This window comes from Lactuca sativa, chromosome 6 (genome assembly GCF_002870075.4).
Source record: "Lactuca sativa cultivar Salinas chromosome 6, Lsat_Salinas_v11, whole genome shotgun sequence".
NCBI lineage: Eukaryota > Viridiplantae > Streptophyta > Magnoliopsida > Asterales > Asteraceae > Lactuca > Lactuca sativa.
The window spans coordinates 30,050,769-30,056,965 of NC_056628.2; the positions used below are offsets into that span (position 1 = coordinate 30,050,769).

A 6,197-nucleotide genomic window follows, 5' to 3' on the forward strand; every position below is an offset into this window, starting at 1 on the left:
GTCATTTCAAATCTAGTATGGACTAAATTACCAACAAAACGAAGGACGATCCGACTTAATTTTTAAAAATTAGGACTAAATACGTTTTTTGGCATGTACACGAGAGACGATTTGTGTAATTTATGCTAATTAGAATTTGGAATATTGAGAAATAATCCAATTTAAATGAAAGAAGACAAGAAGATGCTTGTAGATTCAAGTTTGCAACTAGCAAATTTTGTCTAACATGTTGAAGTCTTTTTAGGAACATGCCTTGTATAAGACTTTTTGGTATAGAATGTTTGCTGATTTGGTCCTTTTGACATAGTGAAATTATGCTCAAATTATCGCTCAAAGAAAGCGTATGGACACGAAAAGATAAAACATCATTTTATACCCTTTTTAATAAATTTTATGGGGATTTGAAATGTATTAACTATCTTTTTTCAGTATAAACTAGTCGAATATAACATAAATAGAACTTAAGTAGAGGTTGGTTTGCCAATTATGACTAGCCAGGAAGATTGAAAGTCTTTAATGAGATCATCAACTGAAAGTCTTTAATGAGATCATCAACTTCTGTAATGGTTGCATGAGGAAGAAAGTATGTTTTGCCATTTAGATCGGAGGTCTTGGGTTCTAATCCGGAAGTTGACAATTTTACTAACTTGGTGATGTTAACTTCCAACCACTAACCTACTGTTAAAAAAATCTCATCGCGTATCAAATGAAGACTATGTGTATGAAGAGAGTGCTTCCGAAGTTGTAATAATTATATTGGAAAGTGGAAACAATAAAACCTCGCAACAGATTGTATCTCGAAGTATACCTATTGGTTTCATTTTGTAAGAAAAACAAATCCGCGAGTTGGGCAAGATTTTATCACGGAGTTTATGGTCTTTTTCTTCTCTTTAGAAAAAAATGGTTATATATATAACTTCAATATGGCCCATTTTGTGTGAATAACTCAAAAGTACTACCAAAAGTGAGTGAGATAGCTCTCAACTAAAAGTTTAGGGTTGAAGCCCCCCGTTCGGCGAAATATATAAATTAGTGGTACGTGTCGAATGGGGATGCTATATTGAAGTTTGGTGGGACCCACCTATTTTTTTAATTTTATAACAACTAGAGTTTAGACCATCCGCGCGTTGCTGCGGAAGATCCGATATGTTAAAAAATGTAGTTTGACACCATATATACCATTGAGATAATTAAATCATGTAAAGTGGAACACAAAAATATCAAAATAAAATATGGATACAAACAATTGACATTATAATGTATAAAATACTAATAATTTAACTTTAAAATTATAATGGGTGAAAACTGTTAAATAAAAATTAATTAAGGAAAAAGAATATAAATATATATAAATTTTAAAACTATAAAGATAAAAATTGTTATATCAAAATTAGTTCGGGGTACAAAATATAAAAAAAGATAAAAGTAAAGGTAGAAAAATGTAAAAAGAACCCCAAGTATGAAAACTTAAAAAATGACTAAGGTCGAGTGATCACCATCAGACATCACTCATTAGCCCATCAACCATCTTAACTGCGAATCCACATCACTCTCAGGTGTGTCGGTGCCAACGTCGGCAGTCGCCGCTCGCCCATCCGTTATTAGTAATGATACAATTTTAAAAATATATCAAAATATAAGACCTCGTTGGATACAATTGTAAAAACTTTAAATCTTTTTTGGTTTATACGACTCGACCCGAACCCGCAACTAGTATTGTTTGATTTTTGATTTTTTTTTTCTGTCGATTTCATTTAAATTGTTAACTATGTAGTTTTACGTTCTAGACTCGCCACTGTGCGTGTCTAAGTCAATTTAGAAAAATAAAAGAAACTCAAAAGTGTATCAACAAACATGTACATTTTTTATAATTACAATTTTATATAGACGTTCTGGATAGACCGACAACAAACTAAGCCAACTACCTTTTTTGGATGGTGACGAACCGGTATATAATATATATTTATTTTTTACTTTTAGTAGTTAACCTAACTACATTTTGCCTTCCATAAAGATTAACGAACCGGAATATATATATATATATATATATATATATATATATATATATATATATATATATATATATATATATATATATATATATATATATATATATATATATATGTGCTATTGTAGCTTGTACTTTCCCAGCTTTAGCTAGCTATGCCTATACATATATATGAACCTCATCTAGTCTTCTGGGAGTATATCATACTCCACGACTTGGTCGTCGCTTGAGTTATTTTGCAAAGACTGCATAGACTTGAACTCTTGAATTTTAGTAGAAGCTACCATAGTTGACGATATAAGGTTATAAAATTCTTGATTCCTAGATTAAATAACTATTCATTGTTATTAATTGGGAAATTCTCCAACATAAATATGGGAAAGAAGACAGGTGTGGTGATTCTCATGTTGATTTCTTTCTTCGTATTGGTCTCAGCATGTAAGTAAACATTCATACATACATACATACATATAATGTTTCATTTAATAAATAAAATGTGTAACATTCTCTATTAATCAGATGGGGAACCAGCTCCCAATTATCGAAATGCAAACCCGCCAGTATCACATAATCCACCAAAAATGGTGGCGCCCCCACACCCAACTAGCCATATGGGAACAAGGAACCGGCTAGCCTGTAACGCTAGCATAAATGGCTACTGTGAAGGGTCTAGAGATAAACTATACAACGTCGGAAATAGGCCGTGTACAAATTACTGCCAAGGGAGAAGAGGTTGACATTTTAAAGTGAATGTTAAAAATTTGCTTTTGTTTAGCTTGGATTGTGCCATTACTTATTTCGAATTTATTAGTCTTGGTTTTCATAGTTTTCTGCATAATAAATTAATTAAAATATTGGCATATGAAATTGTTTGCCTTAGGTTGATGTTCAATAGAGAACATTCACAAAAAAAAAAAAAAAAAAGAAACTCACTTTAGCAACGACAAAAAGCATCGCAATTGGTACTAGAAATCGTCGCAAATTCATCATCGCTATTAGTTCATGTCTAATTGCTCAAAAAGCGTCCTAGTTGTGTAGTTGCAAATTTTTGTTGTCGCTAAAAGGAAATTGTCGTCACAAAAGGGTACATCGCTATTAGTTTTCTGGTACACCAATCAAAGTTTTTCTGGCTAAGCTGTCGGAGTCATGAGGCGTCGCAAATGTGGCTTGTCGTCGCAAATGATGTCGACACTAATGCAATTTTTTTAATATAAAATTTATATCTTGTATAAATAAAAATGCCGAAATTATAATCTACAAAACTTCTTTACATAAACCATCCAATAACATAAAATAAAATATGTAACGCCTGTGTTTCTGGGCTAAACATTAACGATGGTGTAACAGTCTAGGTCAACCATTGGAACTCGTTTTGAAGTATTAAGAATGAATTATGTGTTTATTGCTTACTTATCATGATCTAATAAATTAAGGATAAAAATAAGCGTCGAAAATAAATATTAGATAAAATCGATATCTATGAAGAAAGTTGTAGTGGTTGAAATTAGGATTCCGGAGATATAAAGAATACCGAAATCCGAGTTATAACGAAGAAGTTATGACATATCGAAGTTTCGCGACAGAACTGGTACAACGATGTATGACGTAAAAAGTGAATTTACGATAAAGTGCTTTTTAACATTAGTGATCTAAACGAAAGTCGTAGTGTTCGTTAAAACGAGAGCGTGCATAAAAAGAATGTCCAAATTTGACTTCGTATGAGGAAGTTATGAATTTTCTAAGATTTGGCATAGCAGTATGCAGCTCGAAACTCGAAATTTAGATTGGGTGATTTTTAGCTGAAACAACCTAAACAAGAATCGAAGATCTTGTTGATATTAGTTCAATGGTTAAAAGATAGACAAAACCGGTCTGTTAAAAATATAACTTCAAAAATAAAGTCAAAATTAGTCGATGGAGTCTAAACGAAAGTTGTAGAGCATAGTCCCACCTATGCGTGGGTATAAAGAATGTCAAAAAATAGAGCTCGTATGCGAAAGTTACAACTTTTTGAAGTTTGAAAATTCGGAGTACGCCCAGTGTACTCGTGTTCACGGTTCGAGATTGGCCATGTAGCCCTACTCTTTCGCATGATGGACACATGTCATAGCCTTGACGCGTCAGGAGTTATCCCTTAGTACGCCAAGCATACTCTATGTACGCCCAGCGTACTCTATGTATGCCCATTGTACTGTGTGAAAAGGGAGTACGCCCCGCGTACCAAAGAGTTATGCCCAGCGTAACTCCAGTATTCAACCCCTATAAATAGATCACGATGCCATCCGATTTTAGGTTACAACTTTCATCCTCTTACCCCTAAACTTTCTTCAATATTGCAAAAATTACCCCTAACCCTATTATATTATCCTAGCATCATAAGCAAACCACGGAGAGCCCGAAGATCCCGAGAAAAATAATTTTCGAGTCGAAACTCTACCCATGTGAAGCCCGGTTTTTGGGAAAACATCCCGGTTTCATCGAAGAAGATTATTTTAAGAGATGAGGTCGTGCCCAATTATCGTCTTAACAAGTGAGTGTATAGTCACTTTCATCTTACACATAGATATGACGTATTTTATATAAAATACGTGTTATGTGTAAATATGTTGTTTGTTTATTTGAGATGGATGTTAAAAGAATGTTTTATACAGGTTTTAAACTGTATATGTATTTTATATCTACAAATATGTTGGGTAAAACATGGGTAGATAAAAAATGAGGGATGAAAGATGATATAGATGAATATTAACAACTGTGCCATAACCCTTACGTGTTCTTGATTTAAGTGTTCACCACTTGTAATCTAAATATCTTGGCAGCTACGCCTAATGGATAATTTTTGCAGCTGTGCCTAATAGATAGAACATAATCCTGGCAGCTGCGCCTAAAGGATAATATCGGCAGTTGCGCCTAATAGATGATATTGACAACTGTGCCTAATGAAGAATAAATGATGTTGCTGGCAGCTGCGCCTAATAAACAACATTGACAGTTGTGCCAATTAGAGAATAAATGATGTTGTTGACAGCCGCGCCTAATAAATAACATTGGTAGCTGCGCCATAGGCAAAGATGGACTTCGTGCTTATTTCTTAGGTTACTCCTTAGGAAATGAATTAACGAGGAATAGCTGATTTCTTAGGGTGGATCCTTAAGAGTAAAAACGATAATGGGGGTGGGAAATTGGGTTGATTGTTTGATGTTTAAACATAATAAATAAATTTATTATGGTTGATGAAATTAATAAATTTATTATTTATCGGTTAAAAACCTTATATGCTCACCAGGCTCGCAAGCCTGACCTACTCAGCTTTTTATATTACAGGTAGTAGACTCAGAGCATAGATGGATGATAACGAGAGATTTTTGGATTATAGGTTAGTAGTTGTAAATAACTGTTATAAGGCTTATAATGTACTGTTTATGTTTTTGGTCTGTATCGGAATATGACATCCTGAGTTTTGTTATATAATGAAAATACATTTCTTTAAGAAATGCTTTGATAAAATTTTATTATATTTTGTTTAGGGAACAAATTTTGCAATACCTTTTTGGAAGATTACTTTGATTTTATTTTAAAAGCATAAACTAAATCGGTCTTTTCTGGCCAAGAAATTTGGAGATGTCACAAAATATACTACATTAAATAAACAATCTAATCCATAATTGCACGGTTTTAACGTTTTAATCCACAAACGATGCAATAAATCCATAATATCTTACATAAAAAATCATCCATAACATATAACAAAATACTATTCGTCTTCCCTATCGTCTCTAATGTCTTTGCTCGCATTGCTTTTCTCGATGTTGACTTGGTTATTAAATGAGCGGATAATATCTCCAATTTCCGTTACAAACACTGAGTTTTGAAGAAAAACATTAACATCCATACCCTACAAAATAAGTGTGTGAAATAAACTCTTTACACATATTTAGAAAGACAAAGTATGAAACAAGCTTATGTTTAACGTACTTTAAACTTATTAATGTTATGATATGGTAAGCAAATTGATTTTTTTATTCTATGTAGAGCATAACATTTGTATATAATCAAGTAAAGAGAAGAAAAACGGTGATCATGCATATTAAAAGTAAATTGTGTAGTAGATAAACCAAATAATTGGCAAGCCCACGATATCCCACATGAGGATAAACAAGACTCTATTGGGATGGTATTTCCCGCCCGA

At 32.9% G+C, this 6,197-nt stretch overlaps 1 long non-coding RNA gene across 1 annotated transcript; it reads left to right on the forward strand.

Annotated features, from left to right (window-relative positions):
• Positions 1-2,227: 2,227 nt before the first annotated feature.
• Positions 2,228-2,818, forward strand: LOC111883138 (uncharacterized). Its single transcript, XR_002847347.3, has 2 exons — positions 2,228-2,446; positions 2,528-2,818. It is a non-coding gene; the product is annotated as an uncharacterized LOC111883138 (long non-coding RNA).
• The last annotated feature ends 3,379 nt before the right edge of the window (positions 2,819-6,197 follow it).